General features: G+C 36.9%; 1 long non-coding RNA gene and 1 pseudogene across 1 annotated transcript; both read right to left on the minus strand.

Annotated features, from left to right (window-relative positions):
• Positions 1 to 2,096: 2,096 nt before the first annotated feature.
• On the minus strand, positions 2,097 to 2,698 carry LOC147500671 (LEAF RUST 10 DISEASE-RESISTANCE LOCUS RECEPTOR-LIKE PROTEIN KINASE-like 2.4 pseudogene; annotated as a pseudogene).
• Positions 2,699 to 12,880: 10,182 nt separating this feature from the next.
• Positions 12,881 to 20,844, minus strand: LOC147500672 (uncharacterized). Its single transcript, XR_015194726.1, has 3 exons — positions 20,607 to 20,844; positions 13,234 to 13,345; positions 12,881 to 12,975 (listed from the first exon to the last, which is right to left on the minus strand). It is a non-coding gene; the product is annotated as an uncharacterized LOC147500672 (long non-coding RNA).
• Between the last annotated feature and the right edge of the window lie 41 nt (positions 20,845 to 20,885).

Genomic DNA, 20,885 nt, shown 5'->3' on the forward strand with positions numbered 1-20,885 from the left:
TTGCTATTCAAGAGGTTCGACTCCATACCTACATCATCCCGTTGCTATATGTTGATGATATGTTAGTAGCGAAGTTCGATATGTTAGAAATTGGGAGATTGAAAGAGAAGTAGCAAGTGAGTTCTCTATGAAGGACTTGGGTGCAAATAAACAGATTCTAGGGATGAGGATCGGAGAGATAGGCGAAAAGGTATTCGAGTTGTCTCAGTGAAAGTATATTGAGAAGGTATTTCAAGATGGGTAGTCGCGAAACCGGTTGCACCTTTGGCAAATTCACTTCAAGTTGTCCAAGGAACACTCTCCCAAGATCGTTGAGGAAAGAAACTTCATGGCTAAGGTACCATGCCTCTTGCCATTGGAAGTCTTATGTATGCCATGGTTTGCACACGTCCGGATATAGCCCAAGCAAAGGGGAGCCGCCAGATTTATGTCTAATCCTCGGCAAGCAACATTGGGAAGCCGTGAAGTGGATATTGAGATATCCGAGAGGTACTACGAGAAAATGCCTATGTTATGGAAGGGGGTGTTGTGAACCCCGCAAGGGTATGTGGATGCCGACTTTCCAGGTGAGGTAGATCGCAGAAGAAGCACTACTGGTTATGTCTTTACAGTAGGTGCTACTGCAGTGAGTTGGATTTCTCAGTTACAGAAGATTGTTGCTTTGTCTACCACAGAAGCAGAGTATGTGGCCGTTACAGAGGCAAGCAAAGAGATGATCTGGTTACAGGGATTGATGGAAGAGCTTGGGATGAAGCAAGAGAGAAGTGTGTTACACAGTGATAGTCAGAGTGCTATACATCTTGCCAAGAATTCCGCCTTTCATTCTAGGACCAAGCACATTGGTCTCCGGTATCATTTTATCCGATCTCTGTTGGAGGATGAGGTCTTGGCACTTGAGAAGATCCAAGGGAGTGAGAATCCGGCGGATATGTTGACCAAGGCCGTTTCATCGAGAAGTTGAAGTTGTGTTCAACCTCGTGGGTCTTCTTGCTTGAAGACCATGATGAATGAGCCGAAGTGTTTCTTTAGTTTTTGGATTTGATTGAGTTGTTACAATTGAGATGTGATGTGCATGAAGCATCTCGGGTTCCAAGTGGGAGATTGTTGGGTTTGTTGAACCGCCGAAGCTTTGCTCCGGTCCGTGATACCACACTCACCCCGGTTCGATGAAGAAGGCCGCCACATCATCTATAAGCAGATGATCGTTTGAAAAGGCCAAGCTACCTAAGACTCGAAGGCCAAGCTCTATCAAGAGGGCCAAGCCACCTATGGCGCCGCCAAGCTCAAACTCCGAGACATCGCGGCCCAAGCCCATTTATCTTCCCTTTGTCTATGTACACCTATATAAAGGAAATAGATTAGGGTTTTGAAGAACAACTTTGAGAGATTCATTTCTAGGGTATCGTGGGAGCTCTGTTGAGCTAGGGTTTGAGTGAGGCCTCTTCTTATTGATTCTTGATCTCTTGTAAACTCTCCAATCTTTGTTATAAAGGAAACTTTGTGTGGATGTAGGTAACATTTACCGAACCACCTAAATCTCTGTGTCTCTTTGCATTGTTACTTCCATTATTATTGTTGCTATGAATTGTGATGATATTGTAGTGGTTTTGCTTTGTTGAGGTTGTTGTGATAACTACCAAAGTCTTGGGTGGGTGATTTCCTTGGTGTGATCTCCAAGTTGAAATCATTTGGGATAGAAAGTAGCTAGATTGAGGTGTGACTTTCTAGTGAAATCTCCCAACAAAATCTACTACAGGTCCAAATTTGGCGGTACACCAACTCTTACAACGACAAAGAAGAAAATAGTGAAGATAGATCAAGAAAAGGATTTGGAGGCATTACCAAGTCATCATTGTTTCCTTCCAACATGTCTACCACCTTACTCATTGAAGGCCGATTTGTAGAGTTTGTTTGTACGCACCGAAGAGCCACTACGATCATCTTTTTGGTTGTTTCTTCCTCAAATATCCCACTGGATTCTTCTATATTAATGTCTGGTTTAAGATGATTATATATCCACTGTGGAAAATATATCTCACTCGTGTTCTCTGTTGCTGCATCGATGTTCTTTCTTCCCCCAATCATTTCTAACACCATCATTCCATAACTATAAACATCCAACTTGTGAGAAACCCCACCAAAGTTCCTTGAGCTCCAACCATGGACACAACACTAATTTCTCTCGTTGGACAGAGCTTAGCCATCCCAAAGTCGGAGATTTTAGGGTAGAAGTCTTCGTTTAGAAGGATATTGTGAGACTTTATATTGAAATGCAAAATGCAGGTGTTACAACCTCGATGGAAGTACTCCAACCCTCTAGCAATGCCAAGTGCTATTCGGTAAAGCTTTTCCCATCCCAAAGGAGGAGTTGTAGTGCTTGAGTTCTTCTCATTGTAGATAAATCTTTCGAGAGACCCATTTGACATGAATTCATACACAAGCGCTCTTTTGCTCCCCTCGTTACTAAAGGCCAACGACATTAACATGGTTAGTCCTGCCAATTGTAGCGACTTCATTGATAAATTCTTCTCCATTCTGCTTGGAATCTTTCAACACCTTAACTGCCACTAGGCGGCCATCACGAAGCTTACCTTCGAGAATACACAGCCATAACCTTCTTGGCCCAATGTGTCCTTGAAAGAATTCGCCATCTTCTTAATATCTGAATATCTGAATGTCTGTAGACCAACACATCCATAGTACTCCAAGAACACTTCCACATTTGTTGGACTTTTGCTTCCGTTCCTCCAATGAGAGACTACTAAGTATAATGATGAGGAAACATTTCTCCCATAAAGAGTAAGATGAGACATAATACTCCAACTCCAGTAGAGACACCTATAAGTAGAAAAGGCACACTAAGATACATCTTAAAAGTATCAAAGAAGGTAGGATTCTGTGAAGCATATACATAGTACGATCACCGATCATGACCTTTGATCCACTTTTTTTTTTCCAGAACTAATGATACTGAATTTAGTACTGAAACTAGTTTGTTGAGGTAAGAACCATAAGAAAACAATCCACCACTCTATCAAGTGAAACCTTTTAAAAAAAGATGAATCCTCCCTTCTATGATAGAAGTATGAATATTTGGGTTTACCTTTTGGTAAACTGCAACGCTAAACTAGCACGAGGTTGGGGATAAAATAATCAGTATAGGGGATAAATACGATACTAGTTATTGAATATCTATGGATTAAAGTTGAACAGACCGTCAAGAGGGAAAGAAGTTGGACGTATACCCAGACGCGTCTGTGAACAGATTCTATCTCTGAACTCTCCATTGTTGCAGTGTCAACGAGAAGCACCAGTACTATTGTACTGGCACTGTCCGCCGGATCGCTCCCAGTCCTCACAGTCACTAGGCGTCAAAGTAGAAGGCGTCAAACAGTACCTCCATGCTCTCCTCACAGTTTCTGTACCAGTTAAATCCTTTTGGAATGTATCTCGAACGAAAGCATAAGAACGTTTACTGGTATTGTTGTTGTTGTCGTTTTGTTCTCTAGACAAGGAAGACCCTTAATGTTTGTGCAATTATAGAAAATGATCACTGGCATGTTCATTATAGTAGTCTGACGGCATGGATTCTAACGAGACGTTCCTTCTTGGTAGAGGGCATTCTTCTTCTTCTATATCTACGTCCATCACAGTTATAATTTTTCCTTCATAATATATGTGTGCATTATGCGTTGCACATGATAGGTGTGGTTTGAGATATTAATAAACAGACGATAATCTGAACATTTGATCAGTAATAATCCTGGATATCCATCATCACAGACATTAGCCCCATCATTATTTTAATACCGAAGTGGATATCGAATATTAGTCGCTTCCGGACCATAACTAGATGTCTCCTCAAGAATTCCATTCAGGCTGATAATGCTGAACGTAAGGAGTTGAAGCAACTGAAAATTGACAACTTGGAATGTTGAGCATATACTACCTTAATCTTGTTTTAATTCTTGGTCACCAACTCAGTTGACACAATGTTCTGTACTTCTAAGTCATGTATACAAATCTAAGCAACAAGTGAAACAATATAACAATCCCAATTTTTAAACAACATAAATTATATTATTTGAATTGAAAATAACTATTATATTATGAAGTCTAGCTTATTCTAGAATTTGTTTGGCTGTTGTTGATTTTTCAAAATTGTTTTTACTTGAATTTGTTTGTTAGAATTTTTGTGGGTATTTTATAATCATTTTTTTGGGCTTGAAAACATTGTTAAAATGTACCCATTCATAGAGGTATGGACTTTGGGTGTTTTTAGACCCATTTGAGGCCCATAGGTTAACTTAAACAGACTTAAAACATTAAATAAACAATACCTGCGAATTTCCTCTGTAAAAATATTATTATTCAAAAACAAAACCCTAGCCTCTATTAAAAAGAATATTTTTGATTGAAAGAAATAAAAAGAAGAAGAAGAAGAAGAAAATGGATTGGAGAAAAGGAAGCATGGGTATTCTTTTGCAAATTCAATTTCAGGTGAGTAATCATATTTTTATCAAAAAAATATATAAATCATTTTTCTGTAATTTTTATCTTGTTTGTTTCATAATTGTTTCATCATCATTTTATAAAAGTTTCATCTTTAATTATGAACGTTTGATATTTGTTTTGTAATTTTAATTGTCGTTTGGAACGGTGATATGTTTGCAGAATTCTGCACAAGTACTGACTTGTGACTTGAATTTGACTAATTAGATGATGTAACTAGTTTTTCAACAGAACTAAACAATTTTAGTTCTCTGAATCATCTTGCATTTCCAATTGGCCTTGACTGATTCCAGTTTATATTATATTTGATGTGAATTTTACAAGAAAGTGCATCAGAAAATTTAATAGCATAATTTAAGTTGTTGGGTCTGTTCCATCACATAGTTTAGGTACATACTAAACGAATTAGTGTTTAGGATTTTTTGTATTGAAATGGATTTTCTGTCTAATTTTTAGAATGGTATAATTGATTCAAAACTTTGATTATATGAATTTTCTAGAATTTTTAGAATGGACAAAGGTCAAAATGTCCTAACCAATTTCTCATGCATAGAACAATATATATACATAACTTATTAGTGTAGGCTTTAGTTGTACAAGAAAAAAAAATGTAATTATCATGCAATTTGTATCGTATTAATATTTCAAATAAATGTAATGTATATTGATTAGAGGAGTAATTATTGTATTTGTCTAAAGAGTTATATTACATGTATTGGAATAAGAATTGCATGCATAATTATTTGATGAATATTGCATGTATAGAGCGTATATTGGCCTTGGTAGCTAAATATTTGGCGTGGTATTATGCAATAATACATATTAACATTGATGGACTTTGACTTTGACAATGTGGCTGATAAGAACTACGAAGGCTTGATTCCAATCTTGAAAGATTTGGATACATAGGCAATCTTGAGCAAAAGTGCAGCCACTACACTATACTATATTATATATTATATATTAGTTATTGTGATAACTATTGTGTGCGTGATTGTGGTTGTTTAAAATGTATTCACGAGACATTTAACGAATGCGTTATTCCTGATTGAATCTTTTAATATCTATGATTTATATAATTGATAATGAGGTGAGTTGATTAGTTATTGTGTTTGGAATCTTTAGTAATGAATTATTGTTTGAGACGATGTTTGTTTTGTAATGAAAATATTATAATAAATGAGAACTCTTGAGTGTTAAAATCCGGTGTAAAAGTGTCCGGTGAAATTTAATGTGTCGCCCACATCTTTATATCTCTTCACGCCTCTTTGATGAAAAGAAATGTTTATGACTAATGATGTCATGTGAAAAGCCGCCTTAGAGAGGAACTAAGGTATTCGCCTTGCGGGTGGGTTGTATTCCTTGAGTGTACGGGAATGTAGGTCTGGATTCCTTGAATGTGGCGGGAATGACCTAAGGTATTCATTGAATGTGCCATGAATGACCTGTTAGTGTTATGATGGGTATTCCTTGAATGTGGCGGGAATGACCCAAGGTAGTCATTGAATGTGCCATGAATGACCTGATATTTTGTTATGCCCAAAAGAGGTTTTGTGTATGTGTATGGAAAGCCCAGAGATGGCTGTGACTCACAAGTTACGAGTTTACAAGATGAAAGATGAAAATATGTTTCCTGGATGCAATATCCCCGCTTGGAACATCTGTCTTGTAGTGGTACTCGGTGTGAGTGAGGTACACTGGTACACGAATATGTATAATTTGGCAAATGTGTGAAGTGCAAATTGTGGAGTCGGAACTAAAAGTTGGGCAGTGTCTATTAATAAATGAGTCAATGAGATAATTAATAAATAAAGTAAAAGATTGATTTTACATATGACTGAGTTATTGCATATAAATATTTATGTATTATGATGTACATGATTTCTTACAAGAAATATATACGTGGTTGGTGTGAGTTAATACTCACGAGGGATGAATGTACTCTCTAGTTGTGATATTTTTCTCGCTCTCATAAGTAGACGAGTGGTTAATTAGTAAAATATTGATTTTAAGTATGATGGAGTTATTGCATATGAATATTTATGTATTATGATGCACATGATTTCTTACAAGAAATATATACGTGGTTGGTGTGAGTTGATACTCACGAGGGATGAATGTACTCCTTAGTTGTGATATTTTTCTCGTTCTCATAAGTAGACGACTGGTTAATTAGTAAGATATTGATTTTAAGTATGATGGAGTTATTGCATATGAATATTTATGTATTATGTTGCACATGATTTCTTACACGAAATATATACGTAGGTTGTGTGAGTTGATACTCACGAGGGATTAATGTACTTTCTGGTTGTGATTTCCTCATTCTCATAAGTAGACGAGTGGGTGCATATAATTTCTTATGAAGGAATATTCGTGAATGTAGTTAGTGTGATATGATGGATAGGGTGGTGTGACATGAATGCTAATATTGGCGATATATTATGTCATATTATGTATACCTATGATGGTTGCAATGAGAGTAAAATAAATTTAGATTTTTAAAGATTACATTTGGGAAATCTAACTTTGTTTTGCAAGCGGGTAAGACTTATTAACTTTTTATGCCGAGACGTTGTCCTACCCTAACACGTAAGCGGTTATAGGTAAGATTTTAATTAAATTAATTTACGAGATAATGGGATTGAAATCTTATTTGGAAAGAAACTACACGCCGTTTTGGAAAACAGAACTATCTTGTCTTCCAAGTTGAAATGGTTGGTAATGTTATATTTATTTATTTAGAAAATAGAATGTAGTAGTGTATATTTTATTTTAGTCTTACTCATATCAACAAATTTAATTTGTTGACCCATGTTTGCTTTGTTTTGCAACGTGGGTGTATTCTTGGAAACATAGATTGTAGAATGAAGTGGATGACAACGTTTGATTTGGATTCACTTTTGGAGCCTTACTGGTTTAAGTTTTCTGAAGTTGAAAGTTTTGATTTGAAACAGATGTAATAGAGTTGGTTAGTATTTTTTTTATTTGTAAATTAAGAGTTGTTCTTTTGGTTTTAATTTGATCTAATTTTTTTCTATATCGTGTTTAGTAATGGGTTATTAGGGTTTCGTTTTATACTGGGTTTTTAAAAGATGAATAGGGTGTGGATAATTCCCTATTTTTAATTTTCTGGAAATTTGGGGTGTGACAGGATGTCTAAATTTGGAGTGTTTTCATATTGTACTTGGAAGTCAAACTGAATTTCATACTTAATATATAATTTGTTGGGTATGCTAGTAGAGACTTACGTTATTTATTCCTAATGTATTGTTTATCTATTCATCTAATAAGATGGTCACCTTAAGGAAACATCGGAACGCTACTAGCATTCATGATTTAGACGACGATACTTTGGTAGAGATTTTAGTCAAATTGCCTGTTAAGCATATGGTTAGTTGCAAATCAGTGTCTAAGTTATGGAATACATTGATTTGCAACTCCTGTGTTCCAAGAAAAACATTGTGTCTCTTCGGGTTGATCTATGATACTAGTTTGATTCCTCCCAAACCGGCGAAAGGACCGTGGGGTTTTACTTGCATTAATGCTTCTGATGTGGAGAGTAATACTTCTTTGGTAGAATCTTGCCTTGGTAGTTTCTTACCTTTCCGTCCTAGTCCTTCTGAGTTTCTAGACTGCTGCAACGGATTGCTTCTCTTTTTTCACCGGTCTTCTATGCAGTACTATGTGTGCAACCCTTTGACAAAACAATACCCCCCCCCTCCCTTAATGCTGCTTTGGTTTTTTATCCACACTACAAAGTCATATTCATCACAGGTACACCCTAGACGATGTATATCTTCTCCCCGGTAACGTTTGAGTGGTCGGTAAATATTCTAGATGTGCCCCTTGCTCTTATTGACGTCCCTTGGGTTCCTCTATGTTTTCTTTGATGGATCACTTTGCAGACTTTCCACTGGCGGTTACCTTTTCAAAATTAATGTAAAACAAATAGGTTACCGAGAGGAGCTATGCCCGTTGGTTGTATAGCCGTATAGGGGTGTCTCAGGGTAGTGTCCATTTTGGTTGATATGATAAAAGCTCAAAGATGATGGTGCTCGCTGACAGTGACCTTGCTGATCCATGGGTCTTAAAGCATACTATCTGCCTTCAATTCTTTGACAAGCTTCAACTGCGCAGTAATCTTTACAACCCGTCATGGTTTGACATTTTTGACTTTCATCCGACTTCAGATTTGGTTTTCGTTGGTAACTTGGCTGGGATCTTTTCTTATGATCCGGGAACAAAAACGTTGAAGACCATTTGCATATTAAGTGAAGACGAGTCGTTGTTCTGCAATCAGTATTTTGTTTATCCATTCTTACTTAACTTAAGTCCTCTGGATGCACTGAGTGTAACATAACCAAAGAATCAGCTGGTGAGATCAAAATTGTCTTCATGTTATCTGACTTTCAATTTAGCTGCATGTATTCTTAGTTAAAAGGATTACATCCTGCCTTTCCTATGTTGGAGAATGTTTTCCAGGATATGCAATGTAGCGTGATTAATGCTAGCTTATATTTTTAGAAGTAATGATTTGTTGCTGAAATTCTGTTCTCATCATAGTTGCCTTTGTCCAGTGGGTTGTGTCTAGCACTTTAATTTAATTTTGTTTTACTTTATTTTTTGTTGTTTATCTTTTTTTGGGATTTTTCCTATACACTTCTTTGGGCCTTGCCTGGAGTCCTTAACCTTCTACGAGTTTTTTTTTTTTTTTTTTTTGGTTTCACACTTGTTACCTGCTCAAGTGTGTAACTTCTCAGACTCGACGGTGAAATCAGACTCGACAATCATGGTTGTGTCTCCCTTTGAAGTGAACGAATCAGCAAAAGACGATCAATTAATGATGATCGAATGAAGAAGTAGCTTGCGGAAGCTTTAATGGCAAATCTTTGTTATTGAGCGTTAATGACGACTGATACCATAATAAACTAATGACAAATAGAAATGAGACCGAAGAAACTTTTGCATTCATTCACTTGAAGTTTCTGTGTTACAATCATTACATATTTATAGTGAGAATTAGAGACCACTAATTAGTTACAATTATAGACAGATGTCGACTTATCATTGGTTAATAATATCATCTAATTCTATTGTATATAATTACATTCCAATAAATAAATGTTAGATAAATATATTATGAATCCAAAAGAAGATGTTATCTGTTGGATGTAACATATTATATAAAATGAAAGAAGATGTTATGAATCCTAAGTGATTATATAAACCAAAAGAAGATGTTAGGAATCCTAAGAACTACATCACTTATATAGATGAATATAGTGAGTGCATGTGGGGACGATCGCACCTTGAGATTAGAAAAACTTCACTACCACATAACTAATTGTCTAGAAAAATCTTCAAACTATAAGTACTCATACCTCCTAATTTTTTTAGCAAATTTCCACTACCGCACCTCCAAATTTTTCACAACTATAATGAGAATATAATGAACAAAAAAAATAGCATGAAAAAAAAAACTAATAAAAAACATTCCAATAAACCAACATTTTTTTTACTTCTCTTTTTACTCTTATAAAATTATCATTTATCATTTATTTTGAGTAAAAAACCATTAAAGATGGACAAATATGTCTTTTAATGTTTGATGGATTAATGTGACTAAAACAAATAGCCAAAGGCCCAAAACCCAACCGGTTAGTTTGTATAATTCTAATCACCTCTCTTTTATTTCACTCTCAATTTTTAAACAAGCGTCATACCTCAACCCAAGAAAAAAAACAAAAAACAAAAAACAAATTCAGAAAGGACTTGAGGCGCAACTTGTTGCATGCTTGTCCTAATTATTTGTAAAACTTGTTATCATTATCAATAAAATTTCCACTAAAAAAAAAGAAGTAATTTTTTACTTTCAATGTTAATCTTTTATAGTTTTCTCCACATAATAGTAGGGTTATATAGACTTATAACATTATAAGAAGTTAACAATTTAATTGAAGAAAATCATCGAGAAAATCTAACACAACACAACAAATAACAAAACCATAACCAACTTGTAAAACTCAAAACAAGAAACAATATCACAATCGACCAGATCACACCTTGTTTTAAATCAAGTTAGAGTAGCAAAAACTTTAGTTATATTCACAATTCCAAATTAGATTCTCAATATCTAGTTAAACTAGCAAAATGCACTACAACTTGATTGAAGAAAATCATCGAGATCTAGTGATTTTAAGCATCAAAGTCAAACGTACGACATATAATTGAACAGAAAAACGATCAGAACACTTACCGCATCATTGACAACAGCTAACTCAACGATAACATGGTTGTGAAGCATTTCTTCATACTTTAATCATGATTCAAATAAGAGGAAGTTAATCTCTTAGCAAAGGAAATTATGAAATAAAATGTGAAAGGATTTGAGATGCGTATGTAATACCGTTCGCTTCATTCGGAAAAATTTCTTCATCTTCAAAATAGTTTGTTTTTGTATTTCTCTGAGTTGAGTTAGGGTTTATGGCGGAGAGGAGAAATTTTGAGAAGAGGTTTCGAGGGTGGAAATGAACTAAAAAATCATAGTGTTCAAGACATATTTATAGTTGCCGCAAGTGTTTTCAAATGTGTTGTTTTAGCTCCAACTTGACCACCAAATGCTACATATATTTTCGACTCTCTTTTCTTCTTCCAAATTTATCCTTTCAAAACTACACACTAGAATGTGACAAGTTCCCACATGACATTACTAAAAACTAACATAGAAGCACATAACGTTGGACAAAATGTAAGTTAACGTCTTTTAACATTTTAATTTTCAATTAGATATTGTGCCGAAAAACGGATTCTCTTGGCTGAAACAATTACCCCCTCTTTTCAAGCTGCTAAATGAGGGAAAACCCTATTGCTTTTTGGCTTATTCAAGCTTGCTCGTATTGCAACTCGAGTAAACTTAAACAAGCTAATATCAAGCGGATTCTCATTCCTCAACCACTCTAATATCAATTCTTGGTATACAAAAAAACATTAGGTTGTACTAATGTTCGAAATTGTGTAAAGTTATGGTGTACTTTTCATGTTTTTTTTTTGTTACTTGAGACCCAAGGGGCTATGTCGACAAAAATTCATTTGGTTGGTTTCTGTCTGTCTTCATTCATCGTTTCTCATTTTCGTCCCTCTTACTCTCCCTCTCCCTCTCTACGCCCTCTCAATCTCTCCCTCTCCCTCTCCCTCTCCGCTCACGCCCCCACTACATAGCAGTATACTAGTGTAAATACCGTTTCAACTTTTCAGAATTCGGCACTGTAAATAATATATCACGTCATTTTGTACCTATGTTTTTTTTTTCGCTAAACTGTCACTTTGTACCATGCAGTGCCCGTCTTCTCTCTCTTTCAACAATTTCAATTTTCAGCCCGCCACTCTTTCTTCAAACTCTCTCTCTCTCTCAAACAATTCCTTTTCTTATTTGGTGATGCAAACTTCTTAATGCAGTTTGGCTTCTGAAAAATGTATTCTTATGGGGAAGATACAGAAGGGTTTGAAATCAATATTTACTCAAATTTGTTGCTGAACATTCCAAAGGTAGAAGGTTTCTCGGTTTCTTGTTGTTTTCGTAATATTTTCTCGCTGTAAACGGGCCGGACTACAAATGCATCTTAATTGTATTAGTAGTTGATGTATCTACTATCTTCATTGGAAAAATTAGGAGGGCCGGTGGTTCTTACCATTTGGTCACAATTCTTAGGCTGAGTCCAATGGCTCCCTATTCCCTTAAAAGTAGAGCTAAAGTCAACATATTTTACTCTCTATCATTAATTTCTTCTGTATATACAAAGGATTCTACTCTCTATCCTTATTTTACTCTGTATATATAGACAATTTGTTGACTTTAGGCTTATTACGGTCTTGCAATTGATTTATGTATAAACAATTTTTTAAACATTGTTTCCTGTACATCTATAACTGTGGTTACATTAAGTATGAAATTCAATGACTTAAAATTACAGGGCACTTCTCTTTTAGGCATCCCTTCTAATTCGAGCCTAGTACGTGTTATTGGTTTCTTTGCTTTGGTTTGAGTAGAGATAAAAATTGGTAAGAACAAATTAAAAATCAATGAACTTGAAATAGTACCAAAAAAAAGGAAAAGGGTGGCGGAAGTTGGGACATATCCTCAAGAGGGACAACCATGTGTTTCTTCTTGCAAGTGAGAGCATAGTTCGGGATTTCGGAATTCTCGGAATTCCGGTAATTCTAAAAACCGAAATCTAGTAAATTTCGACCCTATAGAATTCGGAATTTCAAATTCATTTGGAATTTCGATTATTTCGACACTATATTTGAAATTTCAATTTTTTGAAAAACCGAAATTCCATAATTTCGTTCGGAATCACGAACTATGAGTGAGAGTCATTTCTTGAATCCATTGGTCCTTTGGCTTTGTCGACTACTGGTCACTTTTTCATCTCTGTCCATCATATCATAAGCACTAATACACTGAAAAAAAACAGATAAACATTTGTAGTAAACAACTTCACTTTAACGAAAACCGTTGCGATCGTTATACTATGATCTGAAGCCCTTAGGACATTACACTTTTTATGCCCCATTTTTTGCAGTAAAATACTTATGTGAGGTAATAAACATATTAATGCCTGGCAGAGGATGTCATCAATGAAAGAAAATGTATTCAGGTGTATTCAGAGCTAGGCTTTTAGCAATTAATGAAAAAAAATGCAATTATTACCTACTTACTTGAATGGGGTATTTGTGAAGATGTTCAAGATTGGATTGTTGTCTGCCTTGGATCTTAGCCGAACATCATGGTTTGGGTCCATGACTACTGCAACAGCTCGTTCATTCAGAGCTTCAAAACAATGGAATACACAATCAACTTAGAAGAAAAAAATTGCTGTGCATATTAAAAAAAACAAAGAAACCTATCAAAAGAAACAATGAAGAATCAGCTAGCAATCCACTGATATATGCTATAAGATGATAAAACTTTCCAAAGAAGCATAGATATGAAGTTTAAAACAGAGCAATGTTCTCTTCATTTGGCACATTCATATGAAGTCCACTAAAAAAATGAGACTACTTAGCACACCTAAAATGAGAATGATGTAGTACACTAAAAGTGTCCAGTGATAAGAATGGCAGTAAGCCTCAAATTGTAACTATCTGAGCACACTTTTTTCAAACTCATTTTCTATCCTTAAAATATTTGATCTCCCTATATCGTAAAGCAACAAACCAACTCCAATATTCCCTACACAAAAGTTGAACGTATGTGGCTAATGTAATGCTTGTAATAATAAGACTGTATTAATCTAGTATCGAAAAACAGTAATAAGAAAGGAAGTAAAACTTATCACTGAGGATTGTGCTCGGCACAATTTCCTTAAGACGAAAAACGCCGGCGGTATGGTAGCTGCCAGCCTCAAGCGTACGATGAGCGTGTCACCAGCTCTGCAGGAACTCTCAGCATACTCCAGACCAGTTTTTAATCAGAGGAAATAATTCGTATTTTGGAACTCTCAGCATGTGGAATTTCAGTTTTGGAAAGAAGACAAAAAACACGCGAAGCCCAATTGGGTGGATTTGCACCCCCCCCTGCGCGCGACGTGTGTGGGCACACGCGCACTAAGGTTTTCTGGAGCTCCCACCTCCCGAGAGCCCCCAAACCAAGGAGGCCTTGTGTGCCGGAAAGCACCTCCTTATATCTCTACACTATCCCTCCATAAGGACACAACCAATATAAACTTAAGAGTCTTAAGTTTAGTAACCAATGTGGGACTAAAGCCCCCCACATTAGAGTGTAGTAGATACAAAAGGTCATGGGTTCAAACCCATGAGGACACAAATTCATTCACATTTCCAACAATCCCCACATGAATGGAATTATTAAGAAACGTAGAAGAAAAACAAAAAACAAAACAAGAATGTCCGGAGTATGAAGAAGTTATGAATGGGTCAAGGTGTCATACGACTTGAACCTTCGCTTGGTGTTTGTCTGTTTGGGATTACTAGTTGACCAAAGACCTTAGTCTTGAACTGCTCAACCTATATATAAGCCTAGTCAACGGGTAACACACATAACTTCAAAAATCATCATAGAGTTCCCTCGGTTGTGCTCAGATAGCCATGAGCTTCCTGGTTTCATGAGTGCTCTAGAGAACAAGCCTATAAGTTCTCATAGGAAGGCGGCTTTTACTTCCTCACTCATATAGGTGCCTCTATCGGGGAGTGTCTCAGATCTTTACACCCCCTGGAAAAACCAACTATAGAAAGCATTAAGAGTATTCACTCATCCTTTAAATGATACGAAGGTACTACTACATCATAGGGATGGCTCGAGTTTTCACTCTAGGTGTAGTATACCCCCACAAATCCACGCAGATAACTTGTTTCCCCATTGAACCTTGATCCTGGGATCTCCATTCACGAAGGTTGGGTGTCAGTTATCGGTGATTTAATTAAATAGGCAATTAGTCTTTAATAGACTTTAGCCCCATCCCCCTCGATGTACTAAAAACCAGCTCTCTAGCTAGGCCTTTAGTTAAAGGATCAGCTAAATTTTCTTTTGACCTCACAAAGTCAATAGCTATGATCCCATCTCTTAACAACTGTCGCACAGTGTTATGTCTTCGACGAATATGTCGAGATTTCCCATTATAGGAAGTATTTTTGGCCCTCAAGATAGCGGCTTGGCTATCACAAAGAATAGAGACAGTGGAAATGGGTTTAGGCCAAAGCGGGATATCCATCAAAAATTCCCCGATCCACTCTGCTTCCTCACTAGCTTTGTCTAAAGCTATAAACTCGAGATTCCATAGTGGAACGGGCAATGCAAGTTTGCTTAGATGATTTCCAAGACACCGCACCCCTGCCATAGTGAACACATAACCACTAGTGGATTTAGATTCCCCGAGAATCGGCAATCCAATTGGCATCACTTGTCCCCTCAAGCCGCAATTTGGATATCTCGCCATAATGAACACCATAATTTGAAGTATATTTCAAATATCTCAATACCCTGATAAGAGCATCCCAATGCTCATTGCTGGGATTTATGGTGTATCTACTAAGTTTGCTTACGGACGTAAGCTATGTCGGGTCTAGTGCAGTTCATAAGATACATGAGACTACCTATAACCCTAGAAAACTCTAAAGGAGATACACCTAATCCAAAGATTTTTTTGTCAAATGTATACTAGGATCATATGGTGTTCTAGCAGGTACACAATCAAATTGATTAAATCTTTTAAGCATTTTCTCTACATAATGAGATTGAGACAAAGTAATTCCATCAGAATTATACACTATCTTAATGCCAAGAATGACATCAGCGATACCCAAATCTTTCATGTCAAAATGCTTACTCAAAAAAGATTTAGTCTTATTGACGGTCTCTAAACTGGTTCCAATGATCAACATGTCATCCACATATAAACAGATAATTACACCAGATTGTTCCTCAAATTTGCAATAAATGCATTTATCTGCCTCATTAATATTAAAACCATTAGAGATTAGCACACTATCAAATTTCTCATGCCACTGTTTAGGAGCTTGTTTGAGACCGTAAAGAGATTTCTTTAGCCTACAAACTTTTCTCTCAAGGCCTTCTAAGACAAACCCTTCTGGCTGATCCATATATATCTCCTCTTGTAATTCCCCATTTAGAAATGCCGTTTTAACGTCCATTTGGTGAATTACGAGATTACGAGTAGAAGCAAAGGCTATTAACATTCTGATAGATGTAATCCTTGTCACGAGAGAGGTAGGTATCAAAGAAATCAAACCCTTCTCTCTCTGTTTATAGCCTTTTGCTACTAATCTCGCTTTATATTTATCAATGGATCCATCTCGGCCTTTAAGTTTCTTTCTAAATAACCATTTATTCCCAATAGTTTTACAACCAGGGGGCAACTGAACCAGCTCCCAAGTGTTATTGGTTATAATGGACTCATATTCACTTAGAATGGCCTCTCTCCAAAAAATCGCATCAGAAGATGACATGGCCTCTGAATAGGTCCTCGAGGATCCTCCTCTACTAAGAAAGTAAGGAAATCAGGTCCAAAAGAGGTGTTAGTCCTAGGTCTCTTGCTCCTCCTGAGTTCAATTTCATCTTCAGCAGAAGAATCTTCTCGAACTCTAGGAGCAAGTGTAGAAGAACTTCGAGTCCCTCCCCCGATCTCTCAATAAATGGGAATTTATCCTCAAAAAAGACAAGATCCCTAGACTCAATAATGGTATTATCATCAACAAATTTATTTTTAGATTTGAAGACTAAAACCTGTAGGCACCGCTATTCCATTGCATACCCAATAAAGACACAATCTACAGTTTAGGGCCAAGTTTAGTCCCTCTTGGGTGTTGGTATAGATACCTTAGCCAAACACCCCCACACTTTAAAGAATCTATAAGTCGGTGTCCTATTTTTCCACATCTCATATGGAGTTTTATCTGTGTCTTTAAAAGGTATCTTATTCAGAATATAACAGCCGTTAGCAAAGCCTCCCCATAGGTTCATAGAAGCCCCAGAGCTATTGATCATTGAATTGATCATATCTTTGAGAGTCCTATTTTTCCTCTCTGCTATCCCATTGGATTGGGGAGCATAAAGAAGCGATGGTCTCATGTACAATACCATTATTTTCACAAAATTTATTGAAAGGACCGAATATTCACCTCCTCTATCGGACCTAACTATTTTTATTTTCTTGTCTAACTGGTTCTCAACTTCAGGTTTTAAAGGAAATAAATTTAGCTAAGCTATCATCCTTACTCTTAAGAAGATAAACATGACGAAACGTGAAGCATCATCAATGAATGTAACAAAATATTTATTACCTCCTCTAGTCATATAACCTTTAAGATCACATAGGTCGGTGTGAATCAATGCCAACAACTTCGGTGTTTCTTTCTACCTTTTGAAAGGTTTCCTAGCATATTTAGATTCTACACATACTTCACATCTCTTATTTTCAGAAATAGTATTCTTGGATATGTTACCTAGATGCATCAGTTTTTTAATTGAAACATTATTAACGTGTCCAAGTCTACTATGCCACAGATCAAATGACTCAACCATATAAGAAGAAGTAGATGCTTTATTTAAATCAAAATCAGTTACATTGAGCTTAAACAAGCCTTCATCTAAATAACCTTTACCCACAAAGGCTCCCCCCTTAGTCAGAACAAATTTGTCTGACTCAAAGACAAGTTTGAACCCCTTCTTACTTAAAAGGGAACCAGAAACCAGATTTTTCCTAATATCAGGAACATAAAGAACATCCTTCAAATTAAGAACATTTCCAGAAGTGAACTTCAAATTAACAGTCCCTTTTCCTTCAACTCTAGAAGCAGATGGAGTTACCCATGAACGGACTTTCTCCTTCTCCCGGAGGAGTGAAGGACGAAATGCACTTTTAGTGCCACGATGTGTTTGGTAGCCCCAATTGTCTACCCACCACCATTCATGTTACTCACCAAGTTAACCTCGGTAACCCACAGTGAGAAAAGTTACCATCCCGAACTACATTTGCTTGTGTCTTGTCTTTCTTCCCATCATTCGGACCTTTTTGAATTTGATGCCGGGGCTATATGACCTCGAGATCCGCACATAGCAATGAATTTCAGGATTGTAAGGTTTCTTTTTAAAGTGAGGTTGGGACTGTTTATTCTTGTTCGCATATGGTTTCTTTTGACCGGGAATTTAGTTGATTTAGACTTAGAAGAACTAGCGGCGTTACCTTCCACCGGGTTAGCCTTAGCCTTCATTTCAAGTCTCCACATTGATTTCACCTTCTGTTATCCTCCTCGATCCGAAGGTTGACGATCGAGATCTTCTAGTGTCATCTCTTTCTTCTTATGTTTGAGACTGTTTTTTTGTACTCCTTCCACGAGGAAGGGGAGTTTCTCAATGATGGAAGCAACACGGAAGCCTTTGCAGATTTTATAACCTTCTGCAAAAATCTCATGAATAATTATTTGCAGCTCCTCCACTTGAGAAACAACAGATTTCCCATCTTCCATCTTGAATTCCAGAAACTTTCCTACAAGAAACTTCTTAGAACCTGCATCTTCAGTAGCATACTTCTTATCAAGTAAACTCCACAATTCGCGTAGCGATCGTTACTACAACATAAACATCATACAAATCAAGGGAAAGACAATCAAGTATATAATTTCTACATAAATAGTCTTTCTTTTCCCATCTCTCCACACCACCAGAACGACCAGGTTCATCTTCATTTTCATTGTAAACGGGTTTCACAATCGAAATCCATTCAACCAATTTCGTAGTAGTCGATAAAATCGCATTTTCATCCGCCGGTTAAAAATTTCTGCCATAAAAATCTCGGGTTTGACGGACTTACCACTAGGTTTTTCCATCTTAGCAAGATTAACAACAACGAAAGCACAATACTAGATAATAACAGTCGTTATTAGACAATCGGTTTTTCGTCTTAAGATTGTATTAATCTAGTATCGAAAAAAAAATGATAATAAGAAAGGAAGTAAAACTTATCAATCGAGGATTGTGCTCGGCACAATTTCCTTAAGGCTAAAACGCCGGTATGGTAGCCTGCCAAACCTCAAAATGCGTCGTCTCCCCCCGGATACAACAAAGGATGAGCGTGTCACCGACCAATGACCGGCTCTGCGAGAACTCTCAAAGATACTCCGGACCGTTTTAATCGAGGAAAATAATGTTGTGTTTTTTCAGATTTTTCTAAAACAGGGGAGAGACCTCGGTTTTATAGATCCGAAAAAAGCGAAATTTCAGTTTTGGAAAGAAGACCAAAAACAAGCCCAAGATTTCGCACTCCACGCCGCCCAATTGGGTGGATTTGCACCCCCCTCGCGTGCGTGCACTAAGGTTTTCTGGAGCTCCCACCTCCCGAGAGCCCCCAAACCAAGGAGGCCTTGTGTGCGCGCGAGCACCTCCTTATATCTCTCTACACTATCCCTCCATAAGGACACAACCAATATAAACTTAAGAGTCTTAAGTTTAGTAACCAATGTGGGACTAAAGCCCCCCACATTAGAGTGTAGTAGATACAAAAGGTCATGGGTTCAAACCCATGAGGACACAAATTCATTCACATTTCCAACAAAGACAACATGCCGGTAAAGGCCAAAATGATATTGAAAGGGCTCAAATGAAAAGGAAAAACAAAATGCTAACTGTTCTCCCATATTGATGATGTACGAAAAGTTTCTAAATCACGAGAAGGTTAACTGTTCTCCCAAGTGCACTTACTGTGAAATTGTTCACTATACGCTGACACAGTAAATGTATGAGGGAAATGGAACGTTTGTCTGTTTAAAGAAATTATCTCAGTGCACTCTGTCATAGTAAGTTTACCAGGTAACGTTATTTCTGTGGAGAGGCCCTTTATAGAGGCAGAGTCCTCCGCGTTTCTGAACAATTTCTCAGATGACTGCGTGGTCTGCATCTTCTCCTCTATAGATGTCGTTCTCATTTACCTTGACTTTTGTTACCTTTTTCCTAATAATTCTTAGTTGATTGTAAAGGAGTAATATTCTCATTAAAGAATATTAAGCACGCGTTAAACATAAGCAGAAATCGTAACAAACTCATGTCATCGACCTCCAAAATCGAGTCGTGAGCAGCTCGCTTCATGTAGGTGGTACACTTCAGCTCGCTAAATAATACCTCAAGACGAACGAACGACCTAAGGCAGAACGTTTTGAATAAAGACATCATCCTTAATCCAGATGTAATCATCACTAGAGTCTTATCTGTACTTCCAATCACCGTGAAATATGAACTATTGCACCCACTCCCAATGATCACACAATTCCTACCAAAACCAACCTAACACACATTCATAATCGCCACCCTACATATGTACATGTCAGTGCACGTGTCTCATGGATCAACTCCCCTTTGTGCCTATAAATACTACCTACATGAACAAAGTGAGACCTGATTTTTCTCTCCCCCAGAATCAAGAGAAGATACGTAGTCAACTCGCTCATCAGCGAACTCGGTCTCTCCTAAATCCAATCTCATTCTCCTTCCCCCCTCTCTCGTATGTAAAGGAAAACTAAAACACACCTTTACAGAGATCATCTATAGATGATTAACATACCATGGCTTCGTTGAATGAAAAGTGAGATTCATGTTGCAACGGAGATGGATAATCTTGACAGGAGTAGAAAGCAGGGAGTGAGAGAATTCATGTCTGCTCTGGCGACCAATCCTTAGCAATTCACAGCTACCTGTCTACCCATGAGGCCATGAATATTAAGTGAGGTTCTACAATCTATTTAGTTACCAAGAAAATAATTAGAAAAAGAATGCTGTTTTTGGTGAACTAGACTATGGGCTTTGTTAACAACAACATTGAGCCTATCGCCACCAATGGCTT

The sequence above is a fragment of the Coptis chinensis genome, chromosome 5 (assembly GCF_015680905.1).
Source record: "Coptis chinensis isolate HL-2020 chromosome 5, ASM1568090v1, whole genome shotgun sequence".
Taxonomy (NCBI): Eukaryota; Viridiplantae; Streptophyta; class Magnoliopsida; order Ranunculales; family Ranunculaceae; genus Coptis; species Coptis chinensis.